General features: G+C 40.9%; 1 protein-coding gene across 1 annotated transcript in view; it reads right to left on the bottom strand.

Annotated features, from left to right (window-relative positions):
- Nucleotides 1-26,843, bottom strand: part of LOC136881313 (glycine receptor subunit alphaZ1-like) — a 430,471-nt gene that overhangs the window by 197,417 nt on the left and 206,211 nt on the right. The gene's annotated exons all lie outside the window — the stretch shown is intronic.

Genomic DNA, 26,843 nt, shown 5'->3' with positions numbered 1-26,843 from the left:
AACAACGTGAACCGGGTATATTAGAGGGTTGGTCACACTGATAAGTAATTTGAAAGAAATAGTTCGATATCTAACGTCGTTGTCATTTCATCAGCCAATCAGATCACTTCGAGAGCGAATTGTAAAGTGCTTTGCGAGGCGGTGTTGCTAATCTGCACGTGTCTTAAGACCGGTTTGAGAGCCTTGCCGAGCAATAAGTATCAAACACAAACACACCGTGGGTTTCAGCTGGTGTCACTTGCTATGGCCATAGTGTTAGTGAATGATACACTAGAGGTAGCATTGGCGCCACCCTCTACGAGAGAATCGCTGTAGCAATGTTGAAATCGCAGATGTTTGGCAAAAAGCTCACTTCGCTGTACTCATCAATGTAAATAGGGGACTTTTAAAACTGTGTGGATAAGGTTTAAAATTCTTGTATGTAAATATTCTCAGATACTAAAGTATATTTGCGATGCTTCTCGACAGTAAGAAAGAAAGCCCAAAAAGCATGAATACAGGTCTAAATGCGTGATAAAAGAGGACGGTGTTCAGGTGCAGTTAAGTAACACAAAATCAATTTACTGTTCATATTAAGTCTTCTAATAACATACGTTTAGAAGGAGGGCTCGTATATTTCGATATTTTTTGTGTAAATGACCGGGAATTTGCTATAATTCTGCTCAACGACCGAAAATGTCCTCTCTCGTACGAATCGGATGAGCGAATTTTTAGGCCTAAGAACGTTGGCGAGACTTTGGGGTAAAGTAGACAAAATATTATCATCGCCGGTTTACACCCTAGCTTTCTGAGCCCAAGCTGGCAGGTTCGAGCCTGGCTCAGTCTGGTGATACTTGAAGGTGCTCAAATATGTCAGCCTCTCCGAAAACCGTGCAATTACTTAGTGGGACGTAAGGCCAATATTATTATTATTATTATTATTATTATTGTACCGGGCGGTACACCTCTACACCGTTTATTTAAAAGTTGCGCCAGTTGAAACTCCTCTTCTGGAGGAAGGTTGAACTTTATCTATTCTATTAATTCTCTACTTTCTCAGAAGATGTCACCACGTGGAAAATTTTGAGTTTTTGAACTGTGTCACTTTTGATGTGTTTTTGTTTCGCTTGAAGTAAGAAGTGTGAACTTTCTCTTCTAGAGGACACTACTGAAGATCAACAATAGCGCACCCTAGTGCGGAGTCAAAGAACTATTTTGTTGGAGAAATCTTTATTTCAAAAGTTTGTTTCTTGTTAAATTTCTTTCTGTTATTGTTTAAGTTGGCTGTATACCCCTCTTTTTCCCCTTGTTTTAGATTTATCCAATCCCGAATTTCTTTTAGTAATTTCTGACCAATCTGGTGTATCTTCCCCCAACTTGTATCTGTTGCGGGGTCCTATCCAATAAAAACATTGTGGGCGGGTGTTTTCATTCCCCTAACGCCTAGAAACTTCCGCGAGAGTATATAAACTGCTGATTTTGGGGTCTCCGGGCCACTTCTGTTCCATCTTTCAGTGTATTAAGTACATAGCAGGAGGCGGGAAGCGCCTCTTTCTTCTTCAGCCGTTCAACACCAGGTAATGGCCTATTAATAACTTCTTTTCTTGCTAGGTCGGCAGTTTAACACTCGCGGCGGGTTCGAAGCATTTCCATCATGTAACCTTTTCCTAAAATGTAATTACTCTTTTCATCTTTTTCTTGTAAAGCTACATATTGGGATAGAGAGTGCTAACCCTCTCGAGCTCCCACTCACATTTGTTTTGAGGTGAACTTATTTTTTTCAAACTATTCTTCGTTTATGTAATGTAAAGTGTTCTTCTCTAAGTCACCTCTGTAGTATGGGATTAGCCCTTGCGTTAGCGGCCCAGAGCCAGATTAGGTTTTAAAAACAAGGTGTATTAGGAGTGCAAGATCGCCTCCTCTCAAATTGTTATTTTAGAGGTCATGTAATCAACCTTCTTTTCATGTAATAGACCTCCGTAGGTTGGGTATTTTACCCCTGTGAATACGTCCTTAGAAGGACAGCTTGAAGGTAGAGTTTGGTGTGGCCTTGTGATAGGCTTACAATTTTGAGAGCGGATCGCTCTTTGAAATTTGTTTCTGTATGCCTCGTGCAGGCTTTATGTGTAATGTTTGGAGCCAGTGCTCCTGGGCATGAATGGGGTTTTCTGCCCCTTGGCTAAAATTTTTTTTGGAGTAAGGCGGGGCTGATTGCCCAAGAGTTATGAAGTAAGGGCACTGAGCCCGAATCCAGTAATATTGTACCTACATTTTTGCTACTCTGTACCTGTTATGATTGTTATCTCTTGTTTTTGAAAAGAAAATATAACCTAGTTAAATTTTAAATTAATTTTACATTGCACGTTAATTTCGTAGCTTGAAACCCATTCACACCCGCACCTTCTTTCACCTCTACCTACCACGGATATCTCCGTAACAATTATTATTATTATTATTATTATTATTATTATTATTATTATTATCATTATCGATATTTTCTAAACGTGATTACAAGTGAAAATATGACGCTCGTTGTGATTTCAGCGTATTGTGGAGTTTTTATTTAGCTTTTCCTGAAATGTATGATTTGCTTTAAGATTTTAACTTTTAAAATGATTTCCGTTAATGGAAGTGGAGAGTGGTAAATTATATGATACTTACAATATTTTTTACAATTTGCTTTACATCGTACCGACACAGATAAGCCTTATGGCGATAATGGGGTAGGAAAGGAAAAGGAGTGGGAAGGAAGCACCCGTGGAATATAGGAAACCACGGAAAACCGTCTTCGGGGCTGCCAACAATGTAGCTTGAACCCACTTGTTTCTGAAAGGAAGCTTACAGCTGCGTAGCCCTTACCGCACGGCCAACTCGCTTGGTCAATAATTTGTTATGCTTGTATACAGTCCTATATGACATTTAAAAGAATAATAATATTGACGAAAGTAAAGGACTCAGATGTTCACACGGTGTTGCACATCCAGTTTCTAAATTGTAAAATCTTGTAAGGTATGTCTGGAGACTGCTACACGTAGGCCTATTGTGCAAAGGGAAAGCAACAAAGTGTATATACACAAAATATATTCAAAAGCTCTGAACAGGCCTACTATAAATACACAAACAAAGTGAAAAACGGAGCACAATTCCATGGTATCATTCACATTTTTTTTTGGGTGCCAATTTGCTTTACGTCGCAGCGACACACATAGGTTTTACGATGACTATGGGACAGGAAAGGGCTAGGAGTGGGAAGGAAACGACTGTGGCCTTAATCAAGGTACACCTCCAGCATTTGCCTGGTGCAAAATTTGGAAACCATCTTCAGTGGAGTTCAAACGCACTATCTCCTGAATGCAAGCTGACCCAGCAGCCACTCGCTCGGTATCAAGCAGATGATTTTTGTGGATATTCGCTTTCAAAGGCATGGCCATTCAATCATCCCTTGCATTTTGTAAAACATCAATTTCAAACTTCAAGGTAGGATCCAAAGACAGTATTATTTTAAACGCACGGAAATGAATTTCAAAGAAAACACCTGTGAAATGATACGCCATTGCCCTTTATGAACCTATCTATACAGCCATAAGCTGCACAGGAGACTGGCATTTTCCTTGATACTTCAATTTATCGGGAAGCTCCAGCAGTGACAGTGCCAAACAATCTAGCTTTTGCCAAACAGCGCGCTCGTTTAACTTCGCACTCGACTGCAGGCCCCAGGGGCTCTGAACTTTGGAGCGTGGGTTGGCGACCACGGGTCCTTAGCTGAGTCCTGGCATTGCTTCCACTTACTTGTGTCTTGCTCCTCACTTTCATCTATACTATCTGACCTTCCTTAGTCAACTCTTGTTCTTTTCCGACCCCAACGGTATTACGTATGGAGGCCTAGGGAGTTGTTCATTTTCACGTCCTTCGTGGCTCTTGTCTTCCTTTGGCCGATACCTTCATTTTTCGAAGTGTCGGAACCATTCCATTTTTTCTCTCTAATTAGTGTTATATAGAGGATGATTGCCCAGTTATACTTCCTCTTAAAACAACAATCACCACCACTACCACCACCACCACGCGACTGTAGCGCATCTAGTGTATTATTTACTAACTCTATGACTATGGCGCCATCCGGTCCGTTCGAAGGGTGATGCTCAAAACCCTCCTCTGACGCAGTTCCTTTCTTCGACTGGTTGTGTAATGGCATACATTGCTCTTTGCTTTCAGTGTGTGTTTCAATATATCTTTCTATTTGTTTCGACGTTCTGTCCTTCTTATATCCTACTATTCATTATTCCTGGCCCACTATACAAATAATTTGAGAACCAAAAGTGGAAAAGGGTGAAAGCGACGAAATATGAAAAATGATGTTTTTTTTGTAATTAGGCTATGTATTAGCCATGCATCATATGGTGGTAACTTGTGCATATGCCTGAGGCCATTAGTTTAGTTGGTAGAAAGTTCAACAGGTACAGTCACAGTCCAATGTGGCCAGCTGAGTTTGGTGGGGAAGCGTTTCTGAAGTGGATGTAGTACACTTGCACTTCAAAAGGGGTAGGTAATCATTAATTCCTCGTCTCCTTTGGTAGAAACGGGGGTGAGTGCCATTGTGCTTGGGAACTCTATTATTGGCGTTTGCTCGAAAACATGTTTCTGGCATTTTCAACCTTTTCCATCTTTGGGCCACATTTGTTAATAAATTTGCAACCAATTAACTAATCATTACAAAATTTTGTGCGCTGCAAAGTGTTATGCGTTGGTGTTTTAAAATTTGTTTTGATAAGTGGTAAATTGTTGAGGTACGCGCAGCTTTCTTCTTTTGAACAAACTGTTCTTGCCCGTAACGAGCACCCGTCCTTCAATCTCGTCATCTCACGAACCGGTGTTGACGGTAGATAAAATGTAATACCCCAGTAAGCAAGTTTCCCCTTTACTCTTTGTTGTGATCCCATGGGCGGAAATCTGCAGATAAGTAGACATTCCCTTGCAAGGCAGGCATACAACTTTTACAGTTTCTTTGGGGGGAGTAGCGTAATCCCAAGTTAACCGTAGTGAGACGGAGCACGGAAAGCAATTTGGAGAAGAGTCAAGTCGGGAGGCTTGCTGCCGGCTCATTGGTTCACAGTTTGTCGTTTTACGGCCTCGTTCTTTAGCATGCAGACGATAATGTTGTTAAGGTTAAGACTATTCTTTTCTTGTCACATTTTGTGAAGAGGAGCTTCGCCAGTTAGGTCTTCCTGCTCTTCTGGAGATAAAATCAGGATCAATATCTATTCTAGTTATCCTATTACAGGTGCTATTATATTGCATAGAGTAAAACAAATAAGTTACAGGATTGTGAGTGACTGCAAAATTACTTAAACAATGTTGTGGATCGAGCAAGTGGCCGTGTGGTTAGGAACATGCAGCTGTGAGCTTGGATTCGGGAGATAGTGGGTTCGAACCCCACCGTCGGCAACTCTGAAGAAGGTTTTCCGTGGTTACCCCATCTTAACACCAGACATATGATCGGGCTCTACTTTATATAAGGCCACAGCCGCTTCCTTCCCACTCCTAGCCCTTTCCAATCCCATCGTCGCTATTAGACCTATCTGTGTCGGTGTGACGTAAAGAAAATTGTTAAAAATATTTTATATATTTAATCTTCACTTATTTGTGGCGAAGTTAGGGCTCACGATTTTATCTTACACTTAATCACTTTCAATAAACACATTTAAAATTGTAAACATAAAAATAAAAGCTAGATATAGTAATTCTACAAAAAATATATACTGTTGATACAACATAAATACAATTAATACTAAATGCTTAATACTGCGCATATGTATGGAAGAGAAATCAATCAATCAATCAATCAATCAATCAATCAATCAATCAATCAATCAATCAATCAATCAATCAATCAATCAATCAATCAATCAATCAATCAATCAATCAATCAATCAATCAATCAATCAATCAATCAATCAATCAATCAATCAATCAATCAATCAATCAATCAATCAATCAATCAATCAATCAATCAATCAATCAATCAATCAATCAATCAATCAATCAATCAATCAATCAATCAATCAATCAATCAATCAATCCTGACCTGCATTTAGGGCAGTCGCCAAGGTGGCAGATTCCCTGTCTATTGTTTGCCTAGACTATTCGTAAATAATTGCAAAGAATTTGGAAAATTACTGAATATCTCCCTTGGTAATTTATTCCAATCACTAACTCCTCTTCCTATAAACGAATATTTGCCCCAATTTGTCTTCTTGAATTCCAACTTTATCTTCATATTGTGATCTTTTCTACTTTTAAAACACCACTGAAACATTCGCCTACAAATGTCATTCCACGCCATCTCTCCATTGACAACCCAAACATACCACTTAGTCGAGCAGCTCGTCTCGTTCCTCCCAAGTCTTCCCAGCCCAAACTCTCCAACAATTTCGTACCGCAACTACTTTGAAACCATCCAGAACAAATCGAGCTGCTTTTCTTTGGATTTTTTTTTCAGTTCTTGAATCAAGTAATCCTGGTGAGGGTCTCATTCACTGGGACCATGCTCTAGTTGGGGTCTTACCAGACATTTATATGCCCTCTCCTTTTCGTCTTTACTACAACTCCTAAGTACCCTCATATCCATGTAGAGAGATCTGTACCCGTTATTTACAATCCCGTTTATGTGATAACCCCAATGAAGATCTTTCCTTATATTAAAACCTAAGTACTTACAACAATGCTCAAAAGAAACTTTCACCCCATCAACTCAGTAATTAAATCTGAGAGGAATTTTCCTATTTGTGAAACTCACAACGTGACTTTTAATCCCGTTTGTCATCATACCATTGCCTACTGTCCATCTCAAGGTCTTTTTGCAATTGCTCACAATATTGTAACTTTCTAATTCTCTATACAGTATAACATCTTCCGCAAATTCCTTACATCTGATTCCAGTTCTTTAGTCGTATATTTTTATATAAGGAAACATAAAGGTCCAACAAAACTGCTTTGACTAATTCCCCTCTTAATGGTTACAGGATCACCTACTCTAATTCTCCGAGTTCTATTTAAAAATATGGCCACATATTCAGTCACTCGTTTGTCTAGTCCAATTGAACTAATTTTTGCCAGTAGTCTCCCATGATCTACCCGTCAAATGCCTTGGACAGGTCAATCACGAAACAGTCCATTTGATCTCCCGAATCTAGGATATCTTGCTGGAATCCTAAAAGTTGAACTTCAGTAGAATAACCTTTCCTAAATCTGAACTGCCTTCTATCGAACCAGTTATTAATTACGGAATCATGTCTAATGTAATCAGAAAAATGTTTTCTCAAAGGTTGCATGTAACACATGTCAAACTGACTGGCCTGTAATTTTCGGCTTTATGTTTAACACCCTTGCCGTTATACACACGGGTTACTGTAGCAACACTCTATTCATCTTTGCAACTTTCGTATCTTATTTTAAATGTCTGTGTTATCGTAGATACATCTTAATACTTCCTTGGTATTTTTCACGTGTTCTATCTGGACATTTTCCTTGTAACCAACAATCTTTACATACTTCTTACTGAATATTTCTGCCTTATGTAGATCCTCGCGTACACACTCGCCTTTTACATCAATTATTCACTGAATGTGAGCCACACCTCGTAACCCGCTTGTCTTGTTTTCATATTTTATACGATGTCTTATGTTAGTCTGACGTGGCTTCTTGGCGTCATGTGTACCGTGCCCGATGTGTAATTTAACCCTACTTAGACAAATGGTAGTTCATAATATGAGGATCGTCAAAGCATTTCTTTCTATCTTATCTGCATGTTGTGTGATCTTTGACAGTCGGACGGCGAGGAAAAAAAAAAGATATAGACGGTGTATTGTGGTGTGACTTTCGTCTCTTACTGAAGATACTATAAACGTTTTGAAACGGTATCCTGTACGACTCTGAGAGTTTGGAGTCGGAACTATGACTACTTCTTCTCGAGGTAATATTTGTTCCTATCATTCTGGGTTTGCCATAGTTTTATTAGCCTGTTTATAAGGAGGTCTCCCGTTTTGCGTGTTATTCCTTCTATATCTCGTTGCAGACTTATTTTCCGTTTGCTCCTTTGCTTTACATGTCTGCTAATGTCTGCTCATTTCGGCTATGAGCGAAAGGTGGCATCGGCCCGATTGTTCATGTGCGTGGTGGGTTTGCTTGCTGTGTTTGGTTGGAGACCTTTAATTTTTCTTTATCTTATATGTCTTGGTTCGAGTTCGTGCTATACGTCGTGTTTTGTCTCTGATACTGTATGATTCATGTTCGTCTTTCTGCATGATATGAATACGTGTTATGCAGCGAGTAAGTTGTTTACGTTGTGTGATTGGACTGGGTGTGCCATACACCTTTTGTGGCAATCCAGGTTTCTGATCTGTGCTTTCTGATAGAACTCATGAGCCGTTGCCCGAAGCATTTTATGCTGCATGATTCTTGTCGTTGTGTGTCGTGCCATTGTACTCTAGTACTTTATATTTCGTATGCTGGTCTCTAAGTGTGTGCGTGAGTGTGGTGTGTTTACTGGGCCTATGCTACTTTTCAGTACCTAATTATTATTTATCATCATCGTTGTTCCCATTTTGCTTTACTTTAATTTCTGCCCTCCTGGCCAATTTATCTGTTTTTTATTTTAACCTCATTTTTATGCCTTTCTGCCGCGTGCTTTTTATTTCTTTTCGCTATGGCAATCACTTTCTTTACTCTTTTAAGTTCCATGATTGTTCTTTTCAGCCGAACTTGATTTCGCTGGCATCTTTGATTTTATTGGGGATTTAATCTCCGTGGGGTTGTCAAGAAAAAAGGGAGAGTATAGATTCTGATGATGTAAAATATTTGTTACCTTCTACCTCGGGGTTATTATTTTTCCTATTTCGAGAAAGAAATACTTTGGAATCTAATCTTAAGCACTGTGCTCACTGGGTGGTGAGAGAAATATTATATCACAAAACAGACTCCTCTACCGTGCTCTCTAGAGGTATACAAATGAATAATGAGATTGAGTAACACTCTCTTTGGATGGACCGGTGTTGAACGTCATATGTGTGAGTAGTTGACTTTCCATATCCATATTTATTTGTTCTTTTATGCCAGTCATGGACCGATTAATTCCCAGTATTCTTAATAAACATGTTTCATTTAAATTAACCACAGATCTGCGTTATTTTGTTATTATTTTTGGGACGTGCCTCTTTCATTCTGTTTGTAAGTTTAAGAGGCCCGGATTCAGCTCCTGGCGATTTTCTTAGCCAGTTTTGACCGATACAGTGAAAATAAGTAGTAGTAAGTTTGTTGAAATGTTATTCTTGAAAACTGTTTCTGTCTTAAAATATCTATACATAACCTACCATTTTACACTAAAATTTGTATGATTGCCAATTACGCTTGCTGTCATGTTATTCTTAGCTGACGTCTTTGATAGATTGAATTTCGTAATAAGTTCCTTCAGTTTCTCCTTACTTTCACAACCATTTCCAACTCTATTTCTTTCCAGCCTGCACCTCCTTCTTAGTCTCTTTATTTCTCTGTTATAGTATAGAGGGTCTTTACCATTCCTTACGATCTTCAAAGGTACATGCCGGTTTTCAAATTTCTAAACAATTGCTTTTAACCTATGCCACAACCTGTTTATATTTTTATTTACCGTTTTCCATTGATCATAATAAACTTACTTTTTAAAACTCCCTCGTGCCTGTCTTATCAGCCATATGGTACTGCCTAGCAGTCCTATTTTTAAGATCTTCCTTTCTATCAGATTTATTTTTAACTAAGACAAAAACAACTTCTTGATCACTAATACCATCTATTACTTCAGTTTCTCTGTAGAGCTCATCTGGTTTTACCAGCACAACGTCCAAAATATTCTTCCGTTTAGTTGGTTCTATCACTTTCTGATTCACCTGTCCTTCCCAGATTAACCTGTTTGTTATTTTTTGTCATGTTTTCTGTCGTTTGCATTACATTCCCAGTTGACAATTGATAATTTGAGATCACGTGCTACAATAACGTTCCTTTCCGTATCGTTTCCTTCATAGCTGATTATCTTATCAGATAATTCTGAATCAGCGTCTACGTCACACTTTCTAGGTGTATACACTCCTAAAACACCAAGTTGCCTATTATATTTAGAGATAAGCCTTACACCTAGCATTTCATGTTAGTCATCTTCGAATGTTTCTTAGCTTACAAATTATTCTTTCACCAGAATGAATACTCCCCCTCCTATTATTCGTATCCTGTCTCTACGATAAACACTTCAGTTCCGTGAGAAAATTTCTGCATCTATTATATCATTTCTCAGCCATGATTCAAGTCATATTACAATATCTGGTAAGTCTATTAAATTCATGTTTATTCCTTTCTTACAATGTTGGACAAACATAAGATGAATCTCTAAGTGATATTAGTATTTCTGTTATAAGTGAAAATAATTCGAATGGTTCTTCAGACGATGTTGTTGGTATTTATAGTAAAACTGAAGAAGATATTACGTCGGAAGCAACGGTGATGGTACGGAATGTAGAACATACATTCCTGTGGAAAAAGTATAAGCCTGGAAATTGTGCATGATCTAATATAGTTCCATTTTGGGGATATCCTGGTGTAGGTGTTTGATTATTGCCAAAGGTTAATGCGGTTGACTCTTTTGAACTATTTATTATGTATGAAGTTGTAATATTGGCAGTGATCGAAACAAATTCTTATGTTAAGAAGTGCACTGAATTAAAAAAAAATCTCCGCATACAAGAGCACGGGTTTGGAAAGAAACCAACTTTTGTGAAAATCGGAAGTTTATTGCATTAGTTTTGTTGATGAAAATAATTTAAAAGGCAGAGATAAATAAGTATTGGTCATAAGACGGTATTCTAGAAACACCAGAAAACACAAAAAGAAAGGCGTAGAAAGGCCTTTTAAAAGAAAAAGTGTAAAAAATTTGTTAGTTACAGTACGTGTTAATAATCATTGAAGATTATATGAAAGTTTTAACGTCATTTCTTCTGATTGCCGCTAATTTCTTGCGTCCTAAAACATACACAAATTCCACTGAGAAATCTCACCTTTCTGGCATAGGGACTCTATGCGAACCCTTCACTGAGGGGATTAATGAAATTATGATCTGCTCCGTTCCTTCCGAAGCGTACGATACCACTTAGTTTCAAGAATCCGCTCAGGTCTACAGTAAAAGTGAAATTTCTAAATGATCCTTCACATAGACTCACATCAAATGAACTGAAAGATTTTGTACATTCTGGACCTGACTGCCGGCAGACTTGAAGGCGGTATTCGGTGCTTCCTATTGTTTCCCATTTCACACTAGGAAAATGCCGAGTCTGTACCTTAACAGGATGACTTATTCCTTCCCTTCTTAGTCTTTCTCAGTGGAAAATAGCATCTATTAGGGAGATAATAATGATAATAATAATAATAATAATAATCATAATAATAATAATAATAATAATGGCGTGCAGCCTCCGGAGAGGCCTGGTACAAGTCCTTCGAGTTGACGCCATATAGGCGACCTGCACGTCTGTGAAGATGGGGCCCTATCTATGGTGGATTCTAATGATGAAATTAAATGGCGTATGGCTTTTAGTGCCGGGAGTGTCCGAGGACATGTTCGGCTCGCCAGGTGCAGGTCTTTTGATTTGACCCCGTGAGTGACTTGCGCTTCGTGAAGAGGACAAAATGATGTTGAAGACGCCACATACACCCATCCCCCGTGCCAGCGAAATTAACCAATGATGGTTAACATTACCGACCCTGCCGGGAATCGAACCAGGGACCCTGAGGCCAAAGGCTAGCATGCTAACCATTTAGCCACGGAGCCAGACATCATCCTAATGATGAAGATGGCACACACACTGAACCCCCGAGCCATCGGAATTAACCAATTAATGTTGAAATCTCTGACCCGGCCGGGTATCGAACCCGGGACCTCTTGGAACAAAGGACAGTTAGGGCGATGTTAAACGTGCTAGCAAGAAAATAAAAAATCCACAAGCATTGAAACATATTTAAAAATATGTTTGTTTGTTTGTTTGCTTGTTTGTTCAGTCTTCAGCCCAAAGGCTGGTTGGATCCTCAACTATTAGCTGGCATTACTGAAGAGGCGTACTAGGGAAGTGATGAGAGGTAGTTTCCCGCTGCTTTCCTCACTGATCCAGAAAAAATAGCGTATGGCTTTTAGTGCCGGGAGTGTCCGAGGACGAGTTCGGCTCGCCAGGTGCAGGTCTTTTGATTTGACTCCCGTAGGCGACCTGCGCGTCGTGATGAGGATGAAATGATGATGAAGACGACACATACACCCAGCCCCCGTGCCAGTGAAATTAACCAATTAAGGTTAAAATTCCCGACCCTGCCGGGAATGAACCCGGGACCCCTGTGACCAAAGGGCAGCACGCTAACCATTTAGCCATGAACCCGGACACTGATCCAGAGATTATTATTAAATATTAATCTGCCAAGCCTACTGAAATGCATGCACCAACCGACCCTATGAGCAATATTTTCACAGCATTCATAACAGGGACTGGCTGCATAAGGAATGGCATTACTAGCATCGATCATAGCTCGGTCACGTTCATATTTTCAAAGCCAAGGATAGAACTGAGATAAATCCATAAAAGTTTCAAAATTGCTCATACCAGAGGACATAACGCACCGTAAACACTAGATTTCGCCAGCGAAGGCATAGAGTAGAAAGGCGTTGAATATCGACGAGAACCCTTTATGATTATTACACATAGTAGCTTGTAAATCACTGCTATAAAGTAAAATGCTACAAGTGAGTGTCCATTCACAGCCAGCCCTGGCAGGCGATGCAAATAGAGCTGTGTTGCTGTCTCTTCCAGTGCGCTCAAATGATGGATCGCTTGCGTATCGACTTGCTCTGCTACGTACATTGGTATGCTTCGGCACCTCCTCGTTCCCGCTCTGGACTACTTATTGAATTAGATATCCGCTCTTCAAATGGCGCTCGTCTCGCCTTATCTGCTTGGGAATGGCTTGTATTGAGTAGTCCGTCCAGCAGGCATTGACACGTCTTCATAAAGGAATCCAGCCAATAGTACTAACACATAAATGCAGAAATTCTTATTGGCAACTCAACATTAAAATGATTTATTTATTTTAACACTAGTATGTAAGCCTGTATTTGACAGTCAAAATTAGCGTATAAATGCAACTGGAAAGTTGGAATGAACATATTCATGTTTGTATCTTACGGGAAAATGTTTCCATGTTATATACATGCCAATTTTACAGAATCATAGCAGGTATCGGTATTATTAAATTTCCTTTTTATATATAGTACTTGCTGTAGTACCCGTCGTTGATGTGCAGAGTTATCTAACTCCCCAGTCGGGACGCAGCAGTAATCCCATCTATCGGACATGAGTGGCAACAGAAGAGACAAACCAAATCACAATAATGGTCACTGTAATGTTATTGTTGATCAGTTTTATGAGATCCACATATTGTAGGCTTTCATATTTAGTTTTTTCCGACTCTGCGATATTAGAGCATCTAATGTAAAGGCAGTCAATCAATCAGTCAATCACTACTGATCTGCATTTAGGGCAGTAGCCCAGGTGACAGATTCCCTGTCTGTTGTTTTCCTAGCCTTTTCTTAAGTGATTTCAAAGAAATTGGAAATATATTGAACATCTCCTTTGGTAAGTTCTTCCAATCCCTAACTCCCCTTCCTATAAATGAATATTTACTCCAATTTGTCCTCTTCAATTCCAACTTTATCTTCATATTGTGACCTTTCCTACTTTTAAGGACATCACTCAAACTTATTCATCTACTGATGTAATTTCAACGCATCTTTCCACTGACAGCTCAGAACATACCACTTATTCGAGCAGCTCGTCTTTTTTCTCCCAAGTCTTTCCAGCCCAAACTTTGCAACATTTTCGTAACGCTACTCTTTTGTCGGAAATCACCCAGAACAAATCGAGCTGCTTTTCTTTCGAATTTTCCCAGTTCTTGAATCAAATAATCCTGGTGAGGGTCCCATACGCTGGAACCATACTCTAGTTGGGGTCTTACCAGAGACTTATATTCCCTGTCCCTTATATCCTTATATACACATATTTACAACATATTCACCGAGCAAGTGGCCGTGCGCTTAGGGAGATAGTGGGTTCACACCCCACTATCGGCAGCCCTGAATATGGTTTTTCGTTGTTTCGCATTTTCACACCAAGCAACCACTCTTAGCCCTTTCCTACCCTATCGCCGTCATGAGACCTATCTGTGTCGGTGTGACGGAAAGCAAATTATAAATAAAAATACAACACCTTAAATAAATAGAAACGAATCCTTTAAAAAGTTACCAACGTTAAACTAAATCTAAGGACATATTTATATCGAGAGAAGCTTACGTCCTTGAGGTCGTTAGGGCACGTCCAACTTTAGAAGGAGTTGAGTGAAAACGTTCCACTGATTGACGCACTTCATTCAGTGAGGTTAAATTCCATTGAGACAATAACCAAACTGGCCTGGTCTTTCTTCGGACAACCATCTCTGCTTCTATGGTCATTGATCCCTTCCAAAGTCCATCACTTGTTTACCCCTCAGCTCAGAGAGGAGAAGTTTTATTACCTTTCACTCATACCTCTACCTTTAACAATGGTTTTCATTAGTGCTCAGAAAGCTGTTGAAGTAGCTATCTGGAGGTGTCAAGAAATTACGTCTTAAAATTTGAACAGGAAATTTGACCTGGAACTGCTACTTTTGTTGTGATTGCCCTGTAGCGTGAAAGGAAGTACGTGAGCACAGGTATGAATGAATGAATAGTGTAATATTACATAGACTAGTCTCATTACTAGAGCCCGGATTTTTATGCAGTAAAGGTTAGACTGCAAACTAATTTGGTTAGTAGGAAGTGTCGACCACCCGCTCTTCCACAATGTTCTGATGGGCCGTACCCCTAATGTTTATGCAAACCCCATAGCACAGACGTTGTGAAGGTAGACTATACTTGCTACTCGCTTTAGTAAGTTTGCATTCTAACCTATTAATGCATAAAAATCCGGGCTCTACTCATTACACTCCCACCTCACTTATTATTATTATTACTATTTGGTTGCTTCAAAGCACAATTTGAAATTCGTGTCACAATATTAATTAATCGATTATTCGATAAATCTAAGTGTTTTCAGCCTCCAAAAGCACCTAGAAATTTCGAAGTTCGACCATGTATGGATTTTCTTTTGTCCCTGATATGACAAGAGAAGAAATGTGAAATGTTTCACTTCAATTTTTGTAATTCATCCGTTATTTCAGTCGAAATTATAATGGATTAAAATCATAGTATTTATTAAAACACCAGTGGCATTGTGAAGCAACACTTCATTCATTATGGAATTTCATTTGCGAGGTTTATTCTAGCTCGTATTGATTCAGCTCCCATTTAATCGTCTCCACTGTTCGTTTTCGACAAAAAATAGATCGGATAATGATTCTGGTGCTGTTTGTTTACCGTAACTGGTGAGGATAAATCTCGTCTGCGTTAGTAAACAATCATGTACAGGATAATTTAAATTTCCAACCCATCAGGATTACTGAAGTATTTGAATTTGAGGTTTGTACAGGTGATTGATTTTGCTGGAATTAAAAAGTGGAGTGATTTTAATAATCAAGATGCAGCATATAAAATATTTAAATTATGAAATTGTTATCAAGGTTTGGTGGGGTGTAATCAGGCTATTGCCGATCTAAGTGGCTCAGACTGTAGGGCGCTGGCCTTCTGATCCTATTTGGCAGGTTGGATGCTGGCTCAGTCCGGTGGTACTTGAAGGTGCTCAAACATGTCAGCCTCGTCTCGGTAGATTTACTGGCACGTAAAAGAACTCCCGAGGGACACAATTCCGGCACCTCGGCGTCTCCAAAAACCGTAAAAGTAGTTAGTGGGACGTAAAGCAAAATAACATTATGAAAATCAGGCTATTAAGAGTGTAGCAATTTTTTACGAGTGTCGATACTTGCTCTCTTCTTCTTATAATTGTTATTCTGGCGCCCGTGCCTCCCCTTGGCGGGGTCATGTGTATGTATCGATTTCCTAATTTACTGGGGCCGAACTTGGTTCAGTTTTACTGCCGGATGCCCTACCAGTCACCAACCCTATGTGGAGGGATGAATTCACTGTTTCATTGGTAAATGGTAGTGTGACGCATTGTACTTGTATGAATGTGTGTTTAATTACTCTCTCGTGTATAAGGGCCTCATATGAGGTCGTTAGAGTACACATGCATTTTAAGGCATTATCTTTCACGGTCATTAATACAGTTTCTCGATCGCCTATTCAACTTCCCAGTCAATCTAACACGTGTACCAGTAATGCCTTATTTTAAAATGTTGGAATCATTTCTTTGCAGACAAAGTAAGGATCATCACACTGCGAAAAAGGTAAAAGGAAGGATTTTCCTCTATTGTGCCGAAAATTGAAGGGTTAAAGGGCCCAAAAAGGTTTCAAATTTTGGTCCTTGGATAACTCTATCAAATTAAAAACAAATTTCGAAATTAACTTCCGGCCTAAACGCAGTTCTGAAAAAATTTGCCTAAAATCGCTTGTTTCTGTACTCGTTTTCTTTTTAATTAAAATCCTTGCCAAATTAACTTATTTACATAATTCTTTCTGTAATGTGTTCCTTGGTTCAATACCCTCAGGCTTTTATAATTTTTTGAAAAATTTCCACACCGAATGTAGTATAAGGGCTTACGTGAAGCTCTGCATTGAGTCACATTAGCGCTCGTAGTGTTGCTTAAATGAAACAATGCATGGACTTACATTAGCGCCCGTAGTGGTAGAAAAAGGCAAACTGCTAACCTAATCGACCAAATAACGATGATTAAGAAAAGGATTACAATTTTTATGAATAAATAAAGAATATATTCTCATATTTTATTATATGTTATTTACCTACATTTCGTACCTCATATCCCTAGCATGTTTTCAACAATGATTCGCTTTTCTGTTGGGCTAGACCTGTGGATTTTTATTTTATTTTTTGTATTTTTACATAATAGACATCAAAACAGTCCTACATTTAAAGATACTACTTCAACCTGGTCAATATCCACACGTACCAACCACCGTTTATATTCTGTGGGCTCTCTCCATCGTATTACCACAGGCTTGAGGAGAAGCTCTGGCGTCAGACTCACAGATATTGCTGGCCTACGGTCTTGCATTATTATTGCGCTTGGCAATTCGTTGTCCATTTCTTTTGCATCTGTCTCTTGGAACAGGCCAGATTAACGTGTAGCTTCCACTGAAGTCTCAGTCTCACCCATGGCTGTGACAATATGGAAGCTGCTGGGGTGTGGGTAGTACTGAGTGATGATATTCAGAGCACGACCCCAGTGTATCTGAGTGCTATGGAAGGTGTTACTCATAAGTTTAGCCTTACTGCAATAGCACTTTCTAGCACAGTGAGGAAAGCAATGGCAAACTACCTCACTTCATTTTGGTACTACCGTTGATTTTTATGGTTTCCCTACAACCGTATAATCTCTTGTGGTTCTATTTGAGGACCCAACCAGCCTTTGGGCTGCTGACCTAACAGATAGACATTCCATTTTAGTAAACCACATCACGTACGAGTGGTTTTTGTCACCAAACGCAAACGAAAAATAATTCATGCATGAGAGGGTTAAGAGGAACATAGACACTCAGTCATGAAGCCGTGGAAATTAACGACACGCAGTTGAATTCCTCCGCCCGGCTGAGAGTCGAAGCCGGGACCCTCTGATCCTAAGTTCGCGGCGCTGATCATTCGCCCGAAAAGCTAGACTGTGCCGACATTTAACATATTATAAGTAACCAGCGAATGTACCCGTAGTTGGCCGTGTGGTTAGGATCACGCATCCGGGAGATAGTGCGTTCGAGCCTCAGTGTTGGCAGACCTGAAGATGCTTTTCCGTGGCCTCCGATTTTCACACCAGGCAAATGCTGGGGCTGTATCTTAATTACGGCCACGGTTGCTTCCTTCCCACTCCTAGTCCTTTCGTATCCCATCGTCGCATAAGACTTATCTGTGTCGGCGCGACGTAAAGCCAATTGTAAAAAAAAGTACCCGTTCTTCGAAATGGATGTTTTAGCGAGGATTAAGGAGGATAATTAGGCAAAATGAAATGTAAATTATAAGCTAACTAAATATCAGTCCTAAAACTATACTGTACCATATTAAAGTACAAAGTTAACTCGTGCTCTCATCCCGAGGTCGTGCAGCTTTCTTCTGGCACATCCCCATTGGAAGTGAGCTGCATGTACCATTTCAACCCCATACCAGTCCTCCTGCCATTCTTAACCCTCGAAGTTCCGAGTGTTTTTCCCTAAATGCCAGGCCATTTAGCTATGCATTGCACACTTATTTTTTAAACAAATGTAATCACGCTTACAAAGAGAAACGTTAGACATGCAGCACACCATATTACTCAGAAAACCTTACTTAACATGATCATATACGTATAAGATAATTTACTTACTTATCTGGTAATTATCAGGTGATCAAAATTTTGAAACACTAAATAAGTTTTTGTATTTCGTACCTTCAACTTCACCATTAATAATAAAAAACGCTCATTTAAAAAAATAACTATATGCAAAGAAACCGCAAAATTTCCTCTAGTTTAAAAAATATTAAGTTCTCAGAGGTAAATATAGAAACAAAAACAAGAAAGAATTAAAAGTACCGAGCGGCACACAGCTCCATCAGCCGCCAAGCACTACTCGCAGTTATTCTTGGAGAGTTTTATTTTCCTGCCAGGCCTCATAGGTCTCCAGAAGTGCTGCACCCCACAATTACACTTTAAAAGAAGCAATATCCGCCTCTGTGGTGTAGTGGTTAGTGTGATTAGCTGTCACCCCCGGAGGCCCGGGTTCGATTCCCGGCTCTGCCACGAAATTTGAAAAGTGGTACGAGGGCTGGAACGGGGTCCACTCAGCCTAGGGAGGTCAACTGAGTAGAGGTGGGTTCGATTCCCACCTCTGCCATCCTGGAAGTGGTTTTCCGTGGTTTCCCACTTCTCCTCCAGGCAAATGCCGGGATGGTACCTAACTTAAGGCCAGGGCCGCTTCCCTCCCTCTTCCTTGCCTGTCCCATCCAACCTTCCCATCCCTCCACAAGGCCCCTGTTCAGCATAGCAGGTGAGGCCGCCTGGGTGAGGTACTGGTCATTCTCCCCAGTTGTATCCCCCGATCCGATGTCTGAAGCTCCAGGACACTGCCTTTGAGGCGGTAGAGGTGGGATCCCTCGCTAAGTCCGAGGGAAAAGCCAACCCTGGACAATAAACAGATTAAGAAAGGAAGAAAGAAAGAAAGAAAGAAAGAAAGAAAGAAAGAAAGAAGCAATATAAAATTTAATTCAATAATCGGTCGAAAGATAACGACAGAAATTCACAGAAACTAACAGCAACAGTGAGTGAGCGCGAAGTTTTATAGCAACTGAGACCATAGGGGTATGAGGAAAAAGCAGTTGAATTTATACTTATCCTGACCTTAACCGAGTCATTTCCGACTGGTGAGGAACGTGTGGCAAAATACTTGAAGTTTTGTCGTCAATGTCTTTCTTGCTATAATTGGGGAAGTGGAAGATAAATTGTTGTTATACGTGACTAAGCGAATGCATGTAGTGTGCGTCGCGCATGCGACATTGGCATTCTATTGATAGTGCATTGGGTCGCAAGTGCGTTGTTTGGCACTTATAGGGTTAAATTTCTGCCAGTTCCTGGAATCGAACCCGGGCCGCCGAGTACGGTAGTGCTAACGACTACGTTAAAGAGGCAGGCGTACAATGTTAGAAACACGGCATATAAATATAATACGGTGATGAGGTAATGGAAATGGATGAGTAAATAAAGTACATACCACAGTAGTTCTCAAATACGGATGAGTACGCTTAGCACTCTCAACAATACAACTGTAGCGTCAGGAGCTTTCCGCACAATGGCGTGTTCATTCTTCAGTTGGGTTGTTACCGAACGAACTACAAGTTACGGCAATGATGCCTACTAACGCAAAAAATGGGTAGTCTAGTGAGACAACAGCCAAAAACACTAGAAATCCGAATTTTCTTGAAAACCGTTAGAATTATGAAGAAAATGGCTATGCCATTTCTAGAAAAAATGATTTCAAGGCTTTTTTTACAAGTTGCTTTATGTCAGACCGACACAGATAGGTCTTATGGCGACGTTGGGATAGGAAAGGGGCTAGGAGTGGGAAGGAAGCGACCGTGGCCTTAATTAAGGTACAGCCCCAGCACTTGCCTGGTGTGAAAATGGGAAACCACAAAAAACCATTTTCAGGGTTGCCGACAGTGGGGTTCGAACGCACCATCACGCGAATGCAAGCTCACAGTTGCGCACCCATAACCGCACGGCCAACTCGTTCGGTGATTTCAAGACCACATGGCACAACAGCCCTTGAAGGGCCTTGGCCTACCAAGCGACCGTTGCTCAGCCTGAAGGCCTGCAGATTACGAGGTGTCATATGGTCATCACGACAAATCCTCTCGGCCGTTGTTCTTGGCTTTCTAGACCGGGGCCACCATCTCACCGTCAGATAGCTCCTCAATTCTAATCACTTAGGCTGAGTGGACCTCGAACCAGCCCTCAGGTCCAGGTAAAAATCCCTGACCAGGCCGAGAATCGAAGCCGGGGCCTCCGGGTTGGAGGCAGGCATGCTACCCCTACACCACGGGGTTGGCTTCAAGACCACATGGTGCCCTTCATTTTTTAGTGGGGCCAATCCATTACGCGTTGTTTTAGTTGATGTGGAGCAAAAATTGCCCAGACAGGCCACGAGAATGTTGGCTTGCTGACGAAAGGGTTGCTCCCCTGACGGATGTCACGTGGTGAGCGTGATAGTTTGGAGTTCGTGACCGGATGCACTGACTTTCATATCTGACAGCTCCTCGGTTGGTCACTGTAAGAGGAGTAAGTTCTGTTATGGCCAAGAGTTGAGAATTGAAATCTTTGGTCTGGCCAGGAATCGTATCCTTGACCCGCCGAGTGGTGTTATCTTTGTCTGGCAAGCTATTATACAGGTGAAGCGAAATTCGCGCACACGGGCGTCGCAGCGCCGCGACTCCTCACATGCCAGCAATAAAAAAAATGTCTCTGACAAAAGTTCGTCCTGCGAGTATATCCGGCAGAAAAAGAACGTTGAAAAGTGGCAATCTGGCAACACTGTAACCACATGTAGGGCAACTACCTCTGTCAGCACATATTGGTTGCGCTGTACAGTTGGTGCAGTGAATAGAGTTTTGGATTAGCATGCAGTTGGTCGAGGGTTCGATCCTGGATTGAGGCGCACTTTTCAGATGCTAATTTCCATCGGACATTACATACTTTAATACAGTAAGACACCGTTTCTTAGGTCACATTATCTTACATTTACAAAATTTAGTAACGCTGAACACGTTGTAACGCATCTGGTAGATGAAGTGGTGCGAATAAATTCACGCCCACGACGTGGAAAGGGCGTCTTTCAAAGCTGACCAATGAAAACGAATGTTCGTGCATTTCTAGGATCGTAGTATGTAAGTGGAAATGGTTTTTAGATGACCCGCTGCAATCGCTGTTGACGATTAAGACACCAGATACCATACCACCTGGACTACATTTACGAAATAAGAAACATACGCCTCAAACCAGGATCGACCCCCTCGACCTCCTGCATGCTAACCCAATACGCTATCCACTGCACTAACTGTACAGCACGACTAATATGATCTGACAGAGGTAGTTACCCTACATGTGGTTACAGTGTTGCCAGATCGCTACTCTTCAGCGTCCTTTTTTCTCCCTGATATACTCGCAGGGTCCGCCTCTGTGGTGTAGTGGTTAGCGTGATTAGCTGCCACCCCCGGAGGCCAGGGTTCGATTCTCGGCTCTGCCACGAAATTTGAAAAGTGGTACGAGGGCTGGAGCGGGGTCCACTCAGCCTCGGGAGGTCAACTGAGTAGAGGTGGGTACGATTCCCACCTCAGCCATCCTGGAAGTGGTTTTCCGTGGTTTCCCACTTCTCCTCCAGGCGAATGCCGGGATGGTACCTAACTTAATGCCACGGCCGCTTCCTTCCCTCTTCCTTGCCTATCCCTTCCAATCTTCTCATCCCTCCACAAGGCCCCTGTTCAGCATAGCAGGAGAGGCCGCCTGGGCGAGGTACTGGTCATACTCCCCAGTTGTTTCCCCCGACCAAGAGTCTGAAGCTCCAGGACAGTGCCCTTGAGGCGGTAGAGGTGGGATTCCTCGCTAAGTCCGATGGAAAATCCGAACCTGGAGGGTAAACAGGTGATGATGATGATGATATACTCGCAGGACGAACTTTTGTGAGAGACATTTTTATTTATTGCTGGCATGTGAGGAGTCGCGCTGTGACGCCCGAGTGCGCGAATTTCGCTTCACCCTGTATAAGGCGTAGGGAAATAAAAACGAACCACTCACTACAACGTGACCATGGAATGGTTTTATTCAAAAGTAATCACCAAAAGCGTTAATACAATTATCCCACTGGGAGACGAGACGATCAGTTCCAGTTTTGTAGAAAGAGGTAGGTCGTTGATGGATCCACAACTGCACCCACTCTTGCACTTCCTCGTCCGAATGAAACTGACGTCCACGAATGTCTTTCTTTCTCCGTGATTCGTCGGTTTTCCCGAATAAGGCGTACCATCCGCCCTATCACATCAGGAGAAATAGCTCGATTGGCATCTTCTTGCAGTGATGTGCGCCCTTCTCGGTATCTCCTATGCCGCTCGTGCACACTCGTCATGGACATGCAATGTTCGTCATACACAGGACGATGAGTTTCGAGTACTTCAGCACCCTCAGTCACCAGGAAAAGAGCCACACTTCTTTACTTGCCTCCATTTCTACAGCTGGAAGAACACACCAGACCAGTCCGCGCACCAACAAAGTCATAACCCAACAACTGCGTGTACCTGTGAGTTGTCACTATGCATTTCTCCTACCACAGCGATGGCAATATCGATACGTAGAAACAGTGTTGCCACCTTAGGCGCGGAAATTGTGTTATGGCGGGTGTTCTGTTTCCACTTGACTGCCACTTATACAGAAAATCTTGTCAATGCAATCGGATAATGAGTAGACCTCGTTTGTTTAGGTATCTAAGGTTAGATGACAAATTTAGAGTTACAAGTATTCTCTACGTTGCACAGCAGATCTGCTATGAAATTTGCATACACTTTAGGGGTACGGCCTATTACAAGACACCAAAGAACTTTCGTTTCCAAGTACAGAGTAACCCAAAAGTCCGTTGACATTTGACGAGGCAATACATATTGACACACACATCATTGGCATAACATGGGGTTTTATTGACATCAAAATAAAGTTTCACTAACAGTGTCTTTTCTGGCAACGTCAACATGCCGCGATTGAAGACGCATCTGATCCCTTTCTCACGACAGCTACTTTTGTACCGTACACATATCTCACGCGGTATCGCTGACTTATTGTTGTCCAGCGCCACCTGTTGGCCTCTTTCTTCACTCGTTTTTAGTGTCAATAAAACCCCATGTCATGTCAGGCATGTGTGGCAATTATTTCTTCTCTACCTCTAATATTCTGTTCAGTATTCCCTCGTCAAATTTTAACGTATTTTGGGTCATCCCATATTACTTCTGTAAATTGCGTACATTCAAGATCGACTACGCCTGAAATTCTTAGACGAGACAGACGCGGAGTGAAGCCCGATCATGTCCTCTACATGGTGATGAAGATTATGCGTATCTGTTTGACGGAAGCTTTGTTCGCCACGATCAAAACCACTGGTGATACAGTAAAACTTACACGTGGAAGACAAGAAGTTTATGGAGGTCTGTATCGAGCAGAATCTCTCGTTCCTCAAATCGTTTTTCAACTCGATACATTACTGGATGCAGCGGAAGAAGGACGTGTTTGCGGTGATCCGTCACCTGGGAAAATCGACTGTATTCTTAACTTCGAGCACAGAATTATGGATATAAAATGGCTCTCTGTACGCGGGGAAAAGCTACTCTTCTATTCCATTTGACAAGCAACTGAACATTGAAAATGTTCCTTCACGAAATGTGGAAAAGGGAACTTTAAAGACATGAAGGAGAAGTAAACCATGTTATTGCTTACAATATACACAATATTTATCACTATAATTATTTAAAAATAAATACATATTTTGTCAGATGTGTTTGAGTTTCTTTTTCCTTTCAAACGATTTAGCTTGCTTCTCGAACTCCTCACTAACGATGGTTTCACGTCGATGGTTTCAACAGCTGCCCAACTCGTGACTGATATATCCTCAATATGTGATTTTTGAGTACCGAAGGTTCATCACTATATTTCACCACTTTAAGATTTTTCCGTTTTTATAAATTACTATTTGCAACCAAAGGACGTTTACGTGTTGGTTCCATAATTGCGTACGACATACTGACGTGATTCATTGTTGGATAACATTACCTCAAACCGGAAACTCATTGTTTGATTAGCTCTACTACTAGTAACACTATTGTCACATCATTATATGACCCCCTTCAAACTGGAGACCTTTGCTTTTGGAAATTAGAATATCTGGCACACAAATATTTTAACAAAGGATCAACACATTTATTGAAATATTTAAAATGACATCGGATAATAATTGTGGAACAATTTCATTCTAAAATAATTTCCCTCTTTTACGTATTTTTCGTGAATAACATTTGGACCGGATATGATTTCCAAAATTTTCTGTTTCCATTTGATAGAGCTCTCCAAACCACCCGTATGGACACCTTCACCATTTCCCTATCTTCAATACTTTAGTCAAAATTGAGTGAAATAGTTTAACTTGACATTTTTGCTAAAATATTAAAACATATCCATGATTCTATGCTTTCTTTGTAGCTGCAAAAAGTACGAGTGCCAACATTTTTATTATCACTTAACTAATTCTCTAATTGTTCGCTTAATAGTCACAATATATAAGACTCGAGCTCCGGATACTCTCAACATAATGCGGAACTCTCATTACATTAATACAGATAATGTGTCCCTTCCATTTGGTCGTACTGGTTTTTAGAGCCTAGTAACTTTCAGCCTATCTCTCTTTGTTACAGTTCCATTGTAAAATGAAACACCTTTCAACTTCAAGTCTGTAAAAGCTGTGCAAATGGACCTAGTGCATCCATAATCCTCCTAACAAACGTCGTTAACGCTACGTCATTTAAAATAACAGTGTCATATCTAAGTATCCACCCCTAGAAATACCTCTAGTTCACCTGCATTCCAGGGCTAAGCCGATTAGACTCTCAGGTAACTTATCCTTCTCTTACCACTTATCATTACACGCCACTTAATCCAGTTCACAGACACAGCTTCGTTCAATGCTCGGAGTAGTAACTTCGAAAATGCATTTGCGGAGGCTAATTGTGTTCGGCATTTAGTTGCATTATCGAGACTAATCCAGTATGCGCGCTGATTCAAAATTAAGTTCTTGAAAATAAATAATTCATTAGCGTTATACTTAGGGCCTGTTGCCATTTCTTGATGAATGCAGTACTTTTGTATCCGTCTCTTGGCACAGGCCAGAGCAAAGTGTAGCTTCCACTGAAGTCGCAGTCTCATCCATGGCTGTGACAATATGGAAGCTGCTGGGGTATGGGTCGTGCTGAGTAATGACATTCACAGCACGACCAGTGTGTCTGAGTGTTATGAAAGGTATTGGTCATAAGGTCAGTTGTGCTGCAGTAGCACATTCTGGTCCAGTGGGGAAAGCAATGGCAAGCTACCTCACTCCTCACATCTTGCCTAGTACGCCTCATTTGGGCTCTACCATTGGTTTTTGTGGTTTCCTATAACTTCATAGTCTTTGGTGGTGCTGTTTGAGTATCCAACCAGCCTCTGGGCTGATGACCTAACAGCGTTATACTTGGAATTTGACACTGATTGTGTATATCCAAAGCTTTACCCGATTCCCTACAGGGTCGGGTAGACTCACCGGACAAAAAAATAGTCGCCCTAGTGCGCACGCACAGATGGACCGTTAAGCTGTACACATGGGGCAGAGAACGTGTTCCGTGCTCAACCGCGTGCGCACTACCTCTGAGTGAGCAAAAGGCAGTAGCGATCTGTGAGACATTGATGTTTCAAGCGGACATCTTTCGTATCATGTATTAGGCTCGCTCACTGAGGTGACTACTAATATGATCAGATGTTGCCTCTCACTCAACAATTTGCATGATGAGTATGCTATTGATACCACGAATTTTCAAATTGACAGCAGCAAAGTTCATCTGGTAGGACACATATGGTTTTATGAATATTCCCCCACCCTATTAAATCTCGATTGGCCTACATAATCACCTGACCTGAACCCCATTGGAAATCTGTGGCACATGTTGGAACAGCGTGTAAAACGTCGACATCAGCATCTTGGAAATTTGATGGAACTGCGTGACCCTGGATACGGCGTACCTGCACAATCATGTGGACTCAACTTTCTAACCGAATCCAGGCGGTCATCAAGTGCAGAGGTGGAGATATATGTATTAAATGATGCTTGTTATTATTTCTCCAATGATGAACAATTTTTTGTCCGGTCAGCTTATGAAGTAAGGAGAATCTTTTGTAGCGTGCTTTTGGAAATAAAACAAATCTGGCACACAAATATTTTAACAAAGGATCAACATATTTATTGAAATATTTAAAACGAACACCTGATAATAATTGTGGAACAAGTTCATTCTAAAAAAATGCCCTTTTTTTAACTTATTTTCTGTGAATAACATTTCTGTCATTTCTAACGTGAACCTCATCAGAGAAGTTAATGAGTTGAAGTGAATAACGTGATACTA

The sequence above is a fragment of the Anabrus simplex genome, chromosome 9, assembly GCF_040414725.1.
Source record: "Anabrus simplex isolate iqAnaSimp1 chromosome 9, ASM4041472v1, whole genome shotgun sequence".
In the NCBI taxonomy this organism is placed as follows: Eukaryota; Metazoa; Arthropoda; class Insecta; order Orthoptera; family Tettigoniidae; genus Anabrus; species Anabrus simplex.
Note: the sequence above shows the minus strand (reverse complement) of the source record. Positions and strands in the feature narration are given on the sequence as shown.